The 18,464-nt window shown below is 32.4% G+C and overlaps 1 long non-coding RNA gene across 1 annotated transcript; it reads left to right on the top strand.

Moving 5' to 3' along the window:
• Positions 1–10,763: 10,763 nt before the first annotated feature.
• Positions 10,764–13,187, top strand: LOC114311074 (uncharacterized). The gene is made up of 4 exons (XR_014345918.1): positions 10,764–10,897; positions 11,031–11,106; positions 12,569–12,673; positions 12,928–13,187. It is a non-coding gene; the product is annotated as an uncharacterized LOC114311074 (long non-coding RNA).
• Positions 13,188–18,464: the final 5,277 nt, after the last annotated feature.

The following is an 18,464-nucleotide window of genomic DNA, read 5'->3' as shown; positions in this document are numbered from 1 at the left end:
AAGACTACCTAATATACCTCTCACACATAACATCAAGAAATGAAAGGTGGATCAAATGGTACGGCGGTAGTCCAGGTCTAAGGGTTGTGTTCCCATCGTGGTAGAGCCCGCGACCGGTCAGCCTTTAGGCAAACCTCCAGCAAACCGTCCAGGAATAACAGATGGCAATCACAGTGACTTAAACAAACTAATGCAAATGCAATGCAAAGAAACATATAAGTGTACATAAAATTTCATATCATGAATTTCGAGTCAAGTTCTCTAAGTTCCCCAGCAGAGTCGTCAGAAACTGTTGCTCAGCTTTTTCACGCCCCCTTTCGAAAGTTCGAATATAAGCCCTATAGTTTGGACTCCCAAGGTTCTGAATCTAATCTCACAAGTGCAATGTGAAATTGATAAACACCAACGAGTCCAAATCCGGTAAATTTTTAGAAAATCAATTTTGAATCAAATTGCCAAAAATGGACTACTTTGCTAGATACAGAATCGCCACCTAAATATTTTTGGTAAATTTAGGAAACCCATGACTCGTGACAAAGACCACGTATGCGTCATCATTAAGATTGTCTTAACTTGGGAACTTAAGTACGAGAGGGGAAGGTCATGAATATATTTGGCCACCCCTGCTCGTCCGATCAAAGATCGGCCTCTACTAATCATGATCTGAATCTTATTCACATTATATGCTCTTGTTCCAATTTATTTAGGCTAGCATTATTATGTGATGCGCACACACAAGTATAGACTAAATCTCAAGAATTAGAACACTTGATTTCATGCTTGTTTTGAAATTTTTTTCGAAATATATACCACTTGAAAAATTGATCGCATATAAACATTTACTCAAATTATTCCAATTCAAGCAACAAGCTTTCATCCACAGGCATTCAAGCAGTTTATCATTTAAGCAATTAGTCTCATGGCAAGAATGCTAAACATGACAACAATCACATTCATGCAATTATGCTAAAGCGAGTAAACGCTCACATAGTACTCCAAGCCAAAAAAGAAATGAGTTTGAAAAATGCATGATCCTAACTTATGCACTATGACTAATGCAACACATACAAAGAATGCAATTAAATAAGCTCGGCTACTAATATGGCATATGAATCAATTTGTTAACATGCGGTCTAAGCACGTATTCAAAGAAGTATTAAACTAACAATGCAGTTAGAATGATGAACTGAGCCCCGGTGCATGCAATACAAATGGATGCAAACATGAAGTATGCTAGACAAAACATGATGTCCCTAAACTAACCATCATAAGCTAGTAATAAAAAGGGAGAAAGATGCAGAGTTGGAAGGCATACACATTATTACATTGCACTCTCACGAAGGAGAATCCGAATAAATTAAGCTAACTAGCTAACTAATTAAAGCTAAGCTAATTATTACAAAATAAGTTAAATTAGCTAAATTACTTAACTAATTATTACAACAAATGAATTAACTAACTATTCTAGTTAACTAACTGATTACAAAATGAAATTGAATAACTAATTAACTAACTAATTAGTTACAACAGGTATCGAAATTAATTAGCTACAATTAATTAATTACAACGGATAGCTAAGCTAAATATTTAAACTAAAACAGGCTTGGAATGTAAGGAATGATCATGCGCGTGCTCGGTTTTCACCCAAAAAGCTATTGTTTTGCTTCCAGAGAGCCTCTATTGCACAATAGAATACCAACACTGTTGCCCACTTCCAGAACAGCTCAACTTGACCTAAAGAACACACTGCTGAATTTTGCATCAGTGGCCGGCCGGCCAGTGATAAAGGTTGCCAACCACCAGTGATGGCCGGCCGGCCATCAATGGTGGTTTGTCGGCCACTTACCGGCCATGGAAAGTGGCCTGCCGGCCACTGCTGCCCAGTTCTCCTTGCTGCAACAGAGGACAAACATAGCATATATATGGTATTTTCAAGGGTTTGTTTACACAACTCACCTCTCTTTTTCATAAACAAATTAAAGGAGTAACAAGTTTGGTTCACAAACTATCAATGGATGCAATTTCATTGCATGATGGCTTATGAAACCAAGTGTGCAAGTTCAATAAATGCAACAAAATGAGACTCTCAAAGCCACCTCCCTATCATGAAAGATCAAGGAAAGTGGTGACCTTGGAGACTTGAGTCATTTCATCACTAGCAAGTATGAAATGGTCAAAGTTCCATGTGTTCAATTAATGTTCAATTGAACACAACCAAATTATTATCTTTTACCATTTTAGCCTCAATTTTAATTACTTCATTTTAGGTTACCAGTCATTCTTTAATCAATTGAGTCCAAAGGGTGAGTTTAAGTCCTCTAGTGGAGTAAAGTACCAAACCAAGAGTTAACTTAAGACATGAAAGAGATGTCATGTCGTTGATAATGAACCCCCTAATGAATTAAACCATTAAGCATGACAACCTCAATCTCATGCTTAAAAGAACAAGAGGCTTGAAATAACTCTCAAAGCAAAACAAAAGCCAAGAAAGGAGGGAGGTTGCAGAGATTATTAGTGCTGAAAATGAGTGAGAAAAGCATAAATAAATGCTATCAACTCAAAGGAGATGGTGTCTAAGGCCTAGAACACCAAACTCATGAGGACTATTACACTACAAGCATGCAAAACAAAGCTGAAATGCAACTAACAACCCAAAGCAATGCTAAAATAGTCTAGAACAAGTCCTAAAACATGCTAGATTTGAGCTAAAAAAAAGCTAGATTAATATGTTAAAACATGGGACAAACTAGGCTAGTAAGCAAGACACAAGGAGGGAAGGCTAACCCTTCCAAATTTAGACTTTCAAACATGATTTTCGCCACTAAAAAAGCTCTGAAAATCAGTGTTTAAAAGGTTAGAAAAGTTAGTAAAAAGGTGGGAAACACAAAGGCAAAGGCCTCCCAAATAAAGTACAAAGAAGGGTAGAACACCCCTCAACCTTTAATGGCCTTAAGACCCAAGTTTTAGCCCAAAAATACAGAAGTTTTATAGCCCAAAATTAGTTGGAAAACAACAAGAATAATAGTAGAGAAAGCAAGTAAAGAGACAAAGCCTTATACCTCTTGAAGAGAAGAAACAATTCAAGCAATAAAACCAGGCAAACAACACCCTCAAGAGCTCAAACAAGCCTCAAAGACACCTCAGCTCAAATATGAAGAGATTTGGTTAATGGCGTATAGGCAAAGGTTGAGAATGTATAGGCTAAAGTGTAAAAATTTGCTAGAGAGAGAGGAAAAATTTTGATCTCAAAATTTTCTAACCTTCAAACGTGAGAGAGGGGTCTCCTATATATAGAAAACATGAATTCTCTACAAGGATATCCAGCCCTACACGTGGGTGCAGATGGATGCATTTGTGCAAACAGTTGGCACAACTGTCACAAAATATCTGCAATAGCTCAAAAGTGATGGCCGGCTGTCGGCTACTAGAAGTTGCAGGCTTAAAGGACCAAGGCTTGGACCAAGAATGAGACAACAAGGGTATAGGGTTTGCAAGGCTCAAAACTATGATATTCCGCTAAGGACTTCGAGCACTTGGTGAGCATATAGAATCATTATCGGGTGTGCATGCAATGGTGTCGAAGTCGTAAGGGCCATCAAAAATGGGATATCTACACTTACTTTGATCTATTTATTATTTATTTTTAACTGTAACATTCAATTCTTTATATTTTAAATCAAGTTATAATGTTACTCTTCCATATATTTACCGTTAATAAAGCTAATTGAATTTGTCATATGAGTTAAAAGTGCCAATACTTTTTTTTGGTCTCATTAGAATTCTTACACTCTTATAAAAAGACTCACTTTAATCATTTCACTTTGATCTCTTTATTTTTAATTTTTATTAATGGTAGATAGATATTGCAACTTGACTTAAAATGTAAGAAATTGATAGTTACAATTAAAAGTAAAGGAACCAAAGTATCCTCAAATTATTATTTTCTTTGTTGATAAATATTTTACCTTTACTTCCCTCTATAAATCCCACATTTTCAATTGCGGTTTCAATATAGTCTCTCTATTAATTGCTGTTAATATTTTTTACAAGAAAACACGTGGTCTTTCTACTTTCGTAGGTGTTGCTTTTTCGTCTATAATGCTAACCGCAATTGACAAAAGGGGTACAATATTAATACATAATTGAAATTATAAAATTTAAATTATTGCAATTGCATCTCGCTAAAATTAGAAAAACCAACGGTGTAATTTATGCTTATTTTTGTTATTTCTAACATGTTTGATTATGGAAGAGTTGATAAATATTATGCGAACAGAGATGACTACTTCTGGAGTTGTAGGCAACATGTGTTATGACAATTAAGTGCATTATTACTGGGTACTTACGTGTAAGTCCTAATAAGTGGACTTATTATCTAATAGGTCCTATAGGAAAAATTTGTTATAAAAAAAAGGTTACTAATTATAAGTTTTAGCGATAATTTATAAAAATCATGACAAAAAGTCACTAATTGTTAATTTTTAGCGACATATATAACAAATTGTCACAAAAAAATTATTTTTAACGACAATTTTATCAAGACTTATTTTTAATAGGACTTGATGGGAATTAAGTCCAATTATTAAGACCTATTAGTAGTTTACCTTATAGAGTAGCTGTCTGCTTTCGTTTTTTGTTTTAGTTTTCTGTTTTTATGTTTTGAAAAATACATATGGTTCCAATTCTAACTGGAATATTTGCTGGACTTTTGTGCAGAGTCACAAATCAATGTAGAGATAGGGCATGGTAAGAAGAGGCTCTTATTCATTTCCAATTCTCTTTTTAATAATTCCTCCATTTCTATTTTTAAAAAATAAAATAAAATAAAAGTCACTTAACTCCCAGGATAAGGATATAGTCTCAGAGAAGTCATGGTTCGCCTTGTGTTTTTCAGACCCAAAACAAACATTCAAAATAGGACCCTTTAAGCATTGATTAAGTTCTTCATTTTGATTAGAATAATGTTATATGTACTAATTAGTATACTAACAAATAATGTGACATAATTTTAGAAGTTTTGGATATTTACAATTTGTATAATAGGTATGGTTAGTAATAATGGCATAACACTAATTGGTGCACTAGTGTGTACATTAATTGGTGCATGTAACACCACCGTTTTTCATTAATATGTTTTTCATTATCGACTGAACTTGAACTCTCTGTTTATTTTTGCTACTAAAAAATTTATTCAGAGCTCCCGTTTGAAATTAAGTTAATTTTTAAAGTTTTTACTTCTTTTTCTTCAATATACTTATTAGGAACCTTGATTGTAAAATTCAACTCACAGAGATTATCTAAAATTCAATAGAAATTCAATCCGTAATCCAAAGAGCACCCACAGAAATTTATGAACAATTGAAGAGAATATATGATCCAAACAAAACAAAGGCATGACAAAATTATATATGAATAAAAAATGAAAGCAACAAAATTAGATTAAAGGCACAAATCAAAATTAATAGCAAAGTCCTCAAATTAAATATATATAATAAAAAAAAAGAAAAAGAAAAGGAGATAAGTGAATTCAATAATTATAAAAAAAAAATACTAGATTCATAAGTGAAGTTCTCAAATTATAAAAGAGCAATAAATTTTAAAATTAAATTCAAGGCACAACTTGGGGGAAAATGTCATGAACCCCACCTTACAAATCTCGAACGTATTCTGAATGAGAATTGTAGGGTTGATATTGAATTTATATACCGTGAGGTCCATGTGTTGCACTAGAAATCAAATTGATAAGATTTTGTAATTTACAAACTTGACCCAATAGTCAGTAAAAATCTTTAACATTGATGTTGTAGTAGCACTTAAAAATGTCACTAAAGTGTCGCTAGTATTACCATGGCATGTGTATCAATGACATTTGTTAAAAACGTTAAACGATTAAAAAATGTCACTAAAAGAATTATTTTGTGACACTTTCAGATTATTGAACTAAGAATCTATTGTATTTTATATATAATAATCTGTCTAAGTTGTGAATTGTGGTGATTTGTGCTAAAATTGATAATTTTGATGTGCTATAATTAGGAATTTTGATTTGTGATAATTTGAGATAAAATTATAATTTTGATTATGGATTTTCATATTTTTTTAAGCAATCTTGGAGAAATACTTCAAAAAGAAAAACAAAGTTAAAATTATCTCTTCTTAAAAAAAAATAGGGTAAATTACATTTAACTTCATGTGGTTTACCGAAAAAACACGAAACCCTCTGTAGTTTCATTTATAACACTTAAAATTTTTAAACTTAATACCAAATTGAAATATTTAACAGAACGTGAGTTTCACGAGCATAAAAGTGTAGTGCAATACTAGGCAACACTTTCTCCCGTCAAAAACATTACACTCTTGAACCAGAACACCCTTTCTCTCTCCCTCATTATATAAATATGCACCACCATCACCTTCCATGCAAAAACGCCACCATCACCTTTTATTTCTCCTCTTAACTCACCACCATCACCTTCTATGCAATACCACAACCAACGAACATCACCACCATCACCAACACCATTTCTGTGCTCTCTACAAAATAGTTCATACTCACTTTCTCTTTTCTCCTTTTACTTCTCACTACAACAAAAAAGGTCTATGGTGACAAAAACGCGTGACGAAAAAATAGTTCGTCTCCAAATATACATGTTTTAGTGATGAAAATAAGATTTCGCCTCCAATTGTACTATTTTTAGAGACGAAAACCAAATTTCGTCACCGAATGCTTAAAATCAAATAAAATAATAGGTAACGAAAATTTTATTCGTCTCTAAATTTTATTTTTCGTCACAAAACAATTTCCTGCCCTTGGAAAATTTGGTGGAAGATTTGGCGCCATTTTGGTGATGAAATTTGTCGTCACCATTGTAAAAAAATTTAGAGAGGAAATAATTTCGTCTCCAAATGTATTATTTTTAGAGAGGAAAACCAAATTTCGTCACCAAATGCTTAAAATCAATAAAAAATACAAGAAATCTAGGCTATTGTGATAAAATTTGGTGACGAATTTTTTTTTGTCTTAAAATTTAAGCCAAAGATGACGAAATATTAATTTTGTCGTTTGTTTTAATTTTCCTCAAAAGTATAGGTGACGAAAACAAAATTTTGTGTGCAAAAATGAGGCGCCAATTTCATTTGCATTGGCGCGAATTATTTTAGCTCATTGGAGACGAACATTTTTGTCACAAAATATAATTTTTTTTTGTGACGAACGTAATTCGTCGGCAATAAATTACATACCTATTAAACGATGTCGTTGCATATTTCCATTTATTAGGCGACAAATATATTTTTGTCTGGGAAGGATAAGTTATGGAAGACGAAAATATTTCGTCATCAATAAACACTCCATCATGCAAACAATGTCATTTCATCTTTCTATTAAATAGGCAACAAATATATTTTTGTTTCAGAAGAATAAGTTGTGGGAGACGAAAATATTTCGTCACTAATAAATTCTAATTGATTGCGTGACGAATACATTTTTCATCTCATAAAGTTAAGTTGTGGAAGACAAAAATATTTTATCACCAATAATAAATTCTTTGTTCTGGTATTGAAGGATACAAAAATATTTTATCACTAATTATTTCTCTTTATTAAAATGCCATGGTTTTGTGTTTCGAAGTATTGAAACTGTGACCCCAAGCGATACACTCTAACGCTTATCACTCATTTTCATGTACACGGACCTTGAAGTCGTGACCCAAGAAGACACTTTCTACAAACCCTCATTTCTCTCTCGCACTTGAGTCTACTCCTCTCTCACAAGTATTGAAGTCGTGACCCAAGAAGACACTCTATAAACCATTTCTTCTATTTCGCGCAAAAGCCCCTCTCTTCTGTCTCACACTTAAGCCCTTCGTGCATGCCAACATTGAAGCTATTATCCAATAAGGCACCCTATGTACGCAAGCACTTTTTCTCATTGTCTGAACCAACTCTACCCTTTCCGTCTAGAACACCTATTTCAGAAAAATCAAAGGTCAAAACCTCTCTCCACAAAAAAAAAAAAAAAAAAAAAGATAATTAATGTAGCTATTTTTTTGTGAGAAAAAATACAGAGGAACAAATAATAAAAAATTTGTAATTTTCAAAATTAATAGAAAACATTATCTTGTTTAGTATGGAGTTTTCAATAATTAATTTTTAAAATTTGGTGATAAAATTTATTTTCGTTTTAGAATGTAACCCAAACATGACCAAATATTACTTTTGTCGTTTCTTTTAATTCTTCTCAAAACTGTAGGAGACGAAAAAATAAATTCATTAGAAAAAAAAAGAGGCTCCAATTTTTTTTCTTGTTGGCGCCAATTATTTTAGCTCATTGGAGACGAACATTTTCGTCACAAATTTTAAAGTTTTTTGCGACAAAAGGAATTCGTCACCAATAAATTCGAAACTTATTAGACGATGTCGTTTCATTTTCTTATTTATTTGGTGACAAATATATTTTTTGGCTGGGAAGGATAAGTTATGGGAGACAAAAATATTTCGTCACCAATAAACTCTTCATGCTCATTTTATCTTTCTGTTAATTAGGCGACAAATATATTTTTGTCTCGGAAGGATATGTTTTGGGAGACGAAAATATTTCATCGTTAATAAATTCTCCATGTGTCGTGTTGCATTTTGAGTGATTGTGCGACGAATATATTTTCGTCTCATAAGGTTAAGTTGAAGGAGACGAAAATATTTCATCACCAATAAATTCTCCATCCCCATACAACGTTGTTTTTGTATTTTTGTTGATTAGGCAACGAACATATGAGTTTGAGACGAAAATATTTTATCCCTAATTATTTCTCTTTATTAAAATGTCGTCAGAAACTAAGAGATTAATCTCACCTTAATCACTTACTTTCACACACACACAAATACTAAAGTCGTGACCCGAAAAGACACCCGCTACAAACCCTCGTTTCTATCTCGCACTTGAGTCTCCTCTCTCACAAGTATTGAAGCTGTGACTCAAGAAAATAATCTCTATAAACCATCTCTTCTATTTCGCACTAAAGCTCCTCTATTCTCGCCGTTTGTGCATGCAAACATTATTATCTAAGAAGACATTTTGTGCAAAGCTATTATTCTTTCTCATAGTAAACCCCTCACCACAATATGAAAATAATAATAATAATAATTAAACAAGGAAACAAAATACAAGAAATCTAGGCTATTGTGACAAAATTTAGTGACGAAATTTTTTTTGTCTTAAAATTTAACCCAAAGATGATAAAATATTAATTTTGTCGTTTGTTTTATTTTTTCTCAAACGTATAGGAGACGAAAAAAAATTTCATCTGCAAAATTTAGGTGCCAATTTTATTTGCTTTGGCGCGAATTATTTTAGCTCATTGGAGACGAACATTTTCGTTGCATATTTCCATTTATTAGGCGACAAATATATTTTTGTCTAGGAATGAGAAGTTATGGAAGACGAATATGTTTCGTCACCAATAAACACTCCATCATGCAAACGATGTCGTTTCATCTTTCTATTAAATGAGCGACAAATATATTTTTGTCTTGGAAGAATAAGTTGTGGGAGATGAAAATATTTAGTCACTAATAAATTCTGATTGATTGCACAATGAATATATTTTTCGTCTCATAAGGTTATGTTGTGGAAGACAAAAATATTTCATCACCAATAATAAATTCTCTGTTCTTGTATTTAAGAAGACAAAAATATTTTTTCACTAATTATTTCTCTTTATTAATATGCTATGGTTTTGTGTTTCGGAGCACTAAAACCGTGACCCCAAGAGACACACTCTGACCCTTATCACTCATTTTCATGTGCACGGACACTCAAGTCGTGACCCAAGAAGACACTTCCTACAAACCCTCATTTCTCTCTCGCACTTGAGCCTACACCTCTCTCACAAGTATTGAAGTCGTGAAGCAAGAAGACACTCTGTAAACCATTTCTTCTATTTTCGCACTAAAGCCCCTCTTATACGTCTCACACTTAAGCCCTTCATGCATACCAGTATTGAAGCTATTATACAAGAAGGCACCCTATGCAAAACTGACTATTCTTGCTCATAGTGAAGGCGCCTCTTGCATAAGCACTTTTTCTTATTGTTTGAACCAACTCTACCCTTTCCGTCTAGAACACCCATTTTAGAAAAATCGCAGGTCAAAACCCCTCTCCACAAAAAAAAAAAAAAGAAAATAATTAATGTAGCTATTTTTTTTTTTTGTGAGAAAAAAAAAACAGAGGAAAAATTAATAATAATTTTTTAATTTTCAAATTAATAGAAAACATTACCTTATTTAGTATGGAGTTTACAATAATTAATTTTTAATTTTTAATCTATATGTTTTTAGTGAACATTTTTTAATATTATAATTTTTTGTTCTTTTTTTTTTTAACTTTTTAAATCCCTTTAATTTAGATGAGAGCAAATTGCAGCAGTTGTCCCGATACTTTAGTCCTTGTGTCATATAAATGGTATGTGCCATATCTATATCTATCTATCTATCTATCGATCGATCTATATCTATCTATCTATCTATCTATCTATCTATCTATCTATCTATATCTATATCTATCTATCTATCGATCTATATCTATTTATTTATTTATATCTATATATATATATATATCTATACTATATATTAAGCAAAGGGGGGTTTTTAACCCCAAGGCCTGTGGGAGCTTTAATCTCCTAATCCTAATTTTCTAATTTTTTGATTTAAAAAAAAAATCTCAACATTTATTGATTTCTCCCAACCCAACCTCAGCATTTATTGATGCAATATGATATGGCCCTTGGTTGCTATGAGAAGCTGCATTAGAGAGGCCCATGTATGCTGAAGCCTACTGCAACATGGGTGTCATCTATAAGAATCGTGGAGACTTGGAATCAGCTCTTGCCTGTTATGAGAGGTTATCTACCTTTTAAGAATCATGTTTGTTTTGTGTTGGTGCTTAAAAATATTTGGTATTTGCTGATGCGATGTACGCTTTATTTTTTATTTTTGATAAGTGCCATGTATGCTTCTTGCTTGTGCTTTCTCAGGTGTCTTGCTGTGTGTCCAAACTTCGAGATTGCAAAGAACAACATGGCAATTGCATTGACAGATTTAGGAACAAAGGTAGTTTTTGAGACCATTGCTGGTGCCAAAAATAATCATCATCTAGTCACATGCTAAACTGCATTCCATAGTTACCTGCAGAACTTTTGCTATCCCCTGACAATTTTATTATTAGCTTTGGTCTATGAAGCACCGACACACTATCATCTCATGTATTGTTGTCCTAGATGTCTGAGACACATACTTCCAAACATGTCACCGACTTGTGTTTGAGAAGCCAAAAACAGTATCCAATTTTTCTTTTTTAATTTTTTAAATTATGGACATGTGATGGACAAGACCAGACACATTGCTGGACACTTGCTTTTATTTATTTATTTTTTCCCTCTAAAAGAAAGAAATTTATTGAAAGAAACTGACCATTGGTAAAACAAACTCTCGCTGCAATTGATGCCAGTGTTATTGGAACCCTAGATCGAAGGCTTTAACAACCACAGTTAAAACCCTTGTTGAAGCCCTAGATAGAAGCACCCATCATGATTGAAGCCCTCGCCGAAGCCCCCATTGCGATCGTTGCCCTAGAATGACCACACCTGATTGTGATTGAAGCCCTTGCAAAAGCCCCCATCATAATTGATTTCCTAGATTGATGACACCTCATCAAGACCCAAGCCCTCAGTGGAGGGGAGGCTATAGTTGCTCGAGTTGAGCTTGCAGAGACACATCTAGAGACAAAATGTACAAATCGTAGTAGATGAGTTGTGAAAGGAAGTAGTCAAAGCGATCGTTTTGAATTTTTTTTTTATGTTGTAGACTCATGTGCTTTGTTGGCTTTGTTAATGTAGTAGATCCTCGACCTGGCCAATTTTTGGCCACATGTTAGAGAATAAAAATTCAATTGTATAATGATTATTTTAGACAGAATTATTTATTGAAAAAAGTGATTTTATTTAATTTATATAAAATTATATATGCATATATAAAATAAAATTTTAATATATTATTTGACGTGTATATGTCCTTTTGGAAAAGTGCTCTACATGTTCTAGTCCTACTTCTGGAAAAATGCCATATCTGCTTGTCTGTGTCGTGTCCGTGTCCCGTAACCATATTTTTTCTTAGGCTTTGATTTGTGACTCCTGGCAGTACTATGGTCAATAATTTGGATGGTCTAATGTTAGATTAGTTCTAGTTGATGCAATTTTTTGGTGATTTTGTGGTAAAACACATTTCATGTTTCTTCAATATAATTGTTAGTCTTCCATTCATCAATGACACATATTAGATCTATTTAGATGACACAAGTTGATGTCAAAAATAAATTTTACTTTTTAGTGTTCACCTATAGGGGTCTTGAGAAACAACATAGTGCAATAGTGCCAAAATTCCCCCATAATAAACATGGATTATATTAAGGAAGAAGGAGAAAAACTCCAAGGATCATTTGTAATAGTTTATCTTCCTGCAATATTAACCTGGTGCTTCTCTTTTCTCTTTTTTCTTTTTTGCCCCTTGCAAATAGCGTGAAGATGTAGCTTATAATTCTGACTACGGAACCCCCATCCACACTCATTGATCTTCTTCCTTTCTCCAGTGGTGATGATAACTCAGCTTTAGCACCTGAGCGGTAAGCTATTACACATTAATGGGATGCACCTCGGGAGGGACCAATATAAGTTGTATGAACTTACGACACATTAATGGGATGCACCATTTGTGAATTAGCCTTAAAATTAATTTTTTGTTCTCATAATCTCAAAAAAAGTCTGTTACAGAGATAAATTGTATAATTGATCTAATTGTAAATTAATGAGTTACTAATGTTTTTAATCTTTTGTATAATTGATTAATTACTAAAACTTTTAATTTATTTTTTTGCAGATTGGATTAGAGTGACATTTTTGACGTGCAACAATGATGTAATTTGCTTGAATGTTTATTTTTGTTTGATAAGGATACACATATTTTTTGGAGTTGCACTAGTTATTGTTGGATTTTTGGTGGAATTGAACAAGTTATAACTTTTGGATATTTTGTGGATATTTCACTATTTTATTGTATTAGGATGAAATTATTTGTAATGATGAATGGATATCTTCATTTTGTTAATTCGTAAATGTGTTGATAACAGGTTAGGTTAAGTTGTGATGGAATTGTTATATTCAACAGGTTTCAACATGAGCAGGGTCATATTTGTTGAACTAAAATTTAGATTTTGATAAAATAGGTATATAATGTGGAAAAAAATATTATGGAATTATTGACAAAATTTTTCATCCCTAAAGAAGGTTTTTTTTTCTCTTATTTAGCTTAGGTGGATGATTAATTTTGTCATGAATTCTTTATTTCGTCGCTAAATGAATTTGTTATGACAAAAAATATTGTCACATTTTGTCACTATTACCCTCAATGTGTGACGAATTTTTTTTGACATTATTTCATTATTTTTAATGATGAATTTATTTTTGTCTCTATTGGTAGCTTCTTTGACAAAAAATTTTCGTCTTCGTTTATATTAAACGTGACAATTATTTTGTCTCCATTTTTTATTTTTATGACAAAATACTTTTGTCTCTAATTTCTCTTTAAATGACAAAATATTTTGTCGCTAATTACTTCCAAGTATGTTCCCAACAGAATGTATTGGAGACAAAAAAATTCGTCACAAATTTATCATTTTTAATGATGAATTTGTTTTTGTCTCTATTGGTAGCTTCTTTGACAATTTTTTTTTTTGTCTTCGTTTATATTAAACGTGACAAAATTATTTCATCTCTATTTCTTATATTTATGACAAAATTTTTTTGTCTCTAATTTCTTCCTTTAATGAAAAAATATTTTGTCGCTAATTACTTACAAGTATGTTCCCAACAGAGTGTATTGGAGACAAAAAAATTCGTCACAAATTTTTCATTTTTAATGATGAATTTGTTTTTGTCTCTATTGGTAGCTTCTTTGACAAAAAATTTTCGTCTTCATTTATATTAAACGTGACAAAATTATTTCGTCTCTATTTCTTATATTTATGACGAAATACTTTTGTCTCTAATTTCTCCTTTAATGACAAAATATTTTGTCGCTAATTACTTACAAGTATGTTCCCAACAAAGTGTATTGGAGACAAAAAAATTCGTCATAAATTTATCATTTTCAATGACGAATTTTTTTTTTCGTCTCTAAGACCCTTTAGCGACGACCCTTTGGCGACAAAACGGGTGACGAAAAATGTTCGTCGTAATTACTTTGGGTGACAAAATATATACATTTTGGGACAAATTAGTTTCGTCTTTAAATCCCAAATTTGTTGTAGTGTCTTATCACCGCCAATTCTCTCTCTAAAAATTATCCAAACCCACTTTCTCTATTTTCTTTATTTTTATTTCTCTCTCATCACACCATCACCACCCACTAGAGCATCCACAATGGATGTGTTAAAACTGTGTGTTAAAGTGTGTTATATGACAAAAAGTGATAAAAGTGGGACCCAAAAATGTGTGTTAAGAGTTTGTTAATGGGTAAATTACACTTTGCACCCTTGCACTTTACATCAAATCCCACTTTGGCCCCTACACATCAAATTGTGACACTTAACCCCTTGCACTTTTGGTCAAGTGTCACTTTGGCCCTTCTGTTAATACTTTCTTGTTTTTTTTTTTTTTTTTTTTTTTTTTTTTTGTTTTGTTTTGAGGATAAATTATACTTTGTACCCCTGCACTTTACACAAAATCTCACTTTAGTTCGTACACATCAAAATTGTGACACTTAGCTCCCTAAAGAATAACTTCTATTAGCCTCACTATTAACAGAAGGGCCAATGTGACACTTGACCAAAAGTGCAGGGGGTTAAGTGTCACAATTTGATGTGTAGAGACTAAAGTGAGATTTTATGTTAAGTGCAGGGGTGCAAAGTGTAATTTACCCTTTGTTAATTTAGTAAGTGATAGTGAGTGAATGGTGATACAATAGGTGTGTTAAGATATGTGTTAAGAATATATATATATATATATAATAAACTATAAAATAATAGAAAAGTGTAGTGGGCCTCCACCTCACTACACTGTCAGTGCCTTCCTCTCTCTTTCTATAGTGCATCTTTGCTTGGTAAATAAGCCGGCCGACCATAAAATCATTCGGTCGACCAAAAACAACTTTGCAATTTTTTTTTTTTCTCTTAAAGGGTCTGGATGTCTGGGGGGATGACTGGCCGGACTTCCCTACAACACTTCCCTCTCTCTCCCATACTAACTAAAACGCTGGTTGCAATTAACACACTATTTAACATCTGACACTAACTATCACCACTAACATTACCCTTAATAGCTCCATTGTGGGAACAAAATGAAGTTTGGCTGGTCAAAAGTTTAACATCTGACATTAGTAGAGGTTAACAGTTCCACTGTGGATGCTCTTACCAACAAACACCATCACTATTTGCATTTTTTTTGTGATTCAAATTAATAACAAACCAAACCCATGGAGTCAAACAATTAACAAGTGTAAGCGTTTAGATTTTTAAAATAGCATTGATGGGATTCATACCAACAAAACCACTTTATCTTCTTCAAACCGCATGCACGAACAGACCCGAAAATATCAGATTTTCAAATTCAAACCCTTATATCTCCTTTGTCATAACTCCGTTTTGCCTCATTTTTGCGTTGTTGGACTCACCTCACTACCTAATTTTCGTATTACTCCTCACAAGCCTCGTTCCGCTATTTTCGCGTACTGTCAAAGCTTTGAAAATTGATCAAAAACAATATTTTTCTTTTCATTTTTCAGGCCCATTTTTAGGACTCCATAACTTTCTCAATTCTCGACAGTTTTACCATGTTCTTTCACCAATCTCTTCACCTTACTTTGTACTTCATCCTACGCCACCTCATTTTCTCACTTCTTCCTGAAATGAGTGGTTTTGATATGCCGAAAGTTGTCCGAAGCCAACTTCACATATTCCAAATAAACATCTCCAAATCTATTTCTTTCTTTTTCATCATCCTCCCTCTTATGTTGCTTCATCTATAGCACTTTGTGAAGGGTGGTTCTTGGTTTCGATGGAGCCAGGCGATGGTGGTTGATGAATGGTTAAAAATGTATAATTATTTTATTATTTTTAATCATTAAGATACCTTCATTAAATTAATTCCCTCACTTTATTTTTAATTATGAAGTTAATGATATAATTTTACTCTTTGTTGGATAATTCACAATAAGGATAAGGATTGGGCAAGATAAGGAAAAGAACAGGGAAAATTGAAGTCAAACTCAATTCTCAGCAATCACTATAAATACATGTTAATTTGTTGAGGAGATTGGAGGAATTTCGGGGAAAAAAAGCACCTTTTAATACATATTATTTCCCCCCTTTTTTTTTATGATATTCTAAATCTTCTTCATTAAGGTTAGGAGTGAAACCCCAATGTTTTCTTTGTAAACATTTTATGATTCAATCATGGTTTTCAATATCAGATTTTTCTAATTGATTGATTTATTCATTTGGGAAGAGTTTTTTATTTTGCATAATATCTTGTTCTATTATAGACTCCGGGCACGATAAAAGCTTGATATTCCCCGCGCATCAAATAATTAGATTTTTATGGTGTAATCAATTAGTGAAAGTAATTGATTTTTTTTTATTAATTTTTATATGGAATAATCGTTTTATCTTCCAATTGAAAATACTTTTTGTGTATGTTTCAATTGAGTTATATAAATTGAATCTAAAATATTTTAAAGAAAGCATCGGTGGAGGATCCTTGATGCTTTAGCACCCTTTTTATAATCACCTTGTTTTATCTTTTAATTAATTATTTTTCTCAAATTATTCAACCATTTCAAAAATTCAAAATCATATTTTTCTTTACTTTATTTGAGTGTTTGGTAATTATTTTGAACAAATTGGTCCTTGTGGATTCAACCTCGACCCCACCAAGTTATATTACTTCGCGACATCCTACACTTGGGATTGCAATATAAAAGTCGCAGCAGTGGTCGTGATGGTCTAGTGGTGACGACGGAGCTTGCAGTGATGGTAGTCGTGGAGCTTAAGGTAGTGGTGATGGAACTTGATTGTGAAAATGGGTGAAGGAGGTGGGTTTGGTATTGAAATGTGGTGGGTGGTGATATGGTGTCCACGGTGAGACAGAAGGTAGAGAGAGATACAAAGACTATATTAATCAAATGAAATTGTTGAGTGTAAAATATTTAGGGACATTTATGATTTTGTTTTACTTCTGTTACATCCGTTTGAAATTATAGTTTGGTATGAAGTATAGAGGGAATTTGTGTTTTTTAGACAAACCACAGGGGTTAAAGTATAATTTACACAAAAAAATAAATTAAAACTCATTGGGTCAATTACAAAAGTTTACAAATGAAATGAATATTTATAAATTTTTGGATTGGATTTATCTCATGTAAGGATCCCAACATGATAGAACTTGAGGGGCTCGTAGGCCCCAACATAGGTCTCAGTTATTTTGTAGGGCCCATAATGTGTAATATCCATGAAAAGTTTTGGGGCAATCCGATAATCATAATATTTTTATTTTATCACATTTGTCTATAAAAAAATAAATGGTCTATTTCAAAAGTATATTTGTCATCCCATTTTCGGACATAAATACAATAAAATAAAAAATTTATGATTATTGAATCAAATTAATTTTTTTATGAATACTATACATTGCGGGTTCTACAAAATAAACAGTTCAAATTATTGAAACTAATGCCTAACTTAGCCTAATTTGTACACAAATGACCCTCTCACCTATAAATCCCTCAAATTGTGTCATGTTAAGACCTCAACGAGAATCTTGACTCTAAATTTTTATACTTAATATTAGTTGAACAAATTATTATTACTATATATCTTCTTATTGTTGACCAGAGGAAGAAAAAAATTGAGCTTCTAATTAGCCCAAATGTTACTAGTTCTTCGGTTACAAAACCGGCCCGTGATGTCACTACCAATCATTTCCCTAAAAATAAAAAAATAAAAATTGTCTCTACCAATCACAGTTGCACAGCCGTAGGTGCAATTAGTAATTTGGGTAGGCTCAACTTGAACCATTCGAATCTAAGTAAAAAACTTTTTATGATTTGAATAATATATTTTTAATTTGGTATGAGTAGAATTTAAAATTTTAAATTAAATTAAAATGGAGTTGGGCGAAGATACCAAACAAGCAAAGCAACCCAAAATCCAAATTATATATATAAATGGAAAATTCCATGTTTTGAGTTGTGTACTAATGCCTCAGTTACAACTTTTATGATCTTTGGTTATGGCCTATTGTAATAATTTGGATATGACTTGATTATATACATATTGTGGTGTCAATTATGACTCATTGTTATATTAATTATAATTTTAATTTAGTTATGATTCAAAACGTCTTTAGTTATATCTCATATAT

The sequence above is a fragment of the Camellia sinensis genome, chromosome 12 (genome assembly GCF_055761805.1).
Source record: "Camellia sinensis isolate YWXY chromosome 12, ASM5576180v1, whole genome shotgun sequence".
NCBI classification, from domain to species: domain Eukaryota; kingdom Viridiplantae; phylum Streptophyta; class Magnoliopsida; order Ericales; family Theaceae; genus Camellia; species Camellia sinensis.
This window is presented reverse-complemented; position numbering and strand designations above follow the sequence as displayed.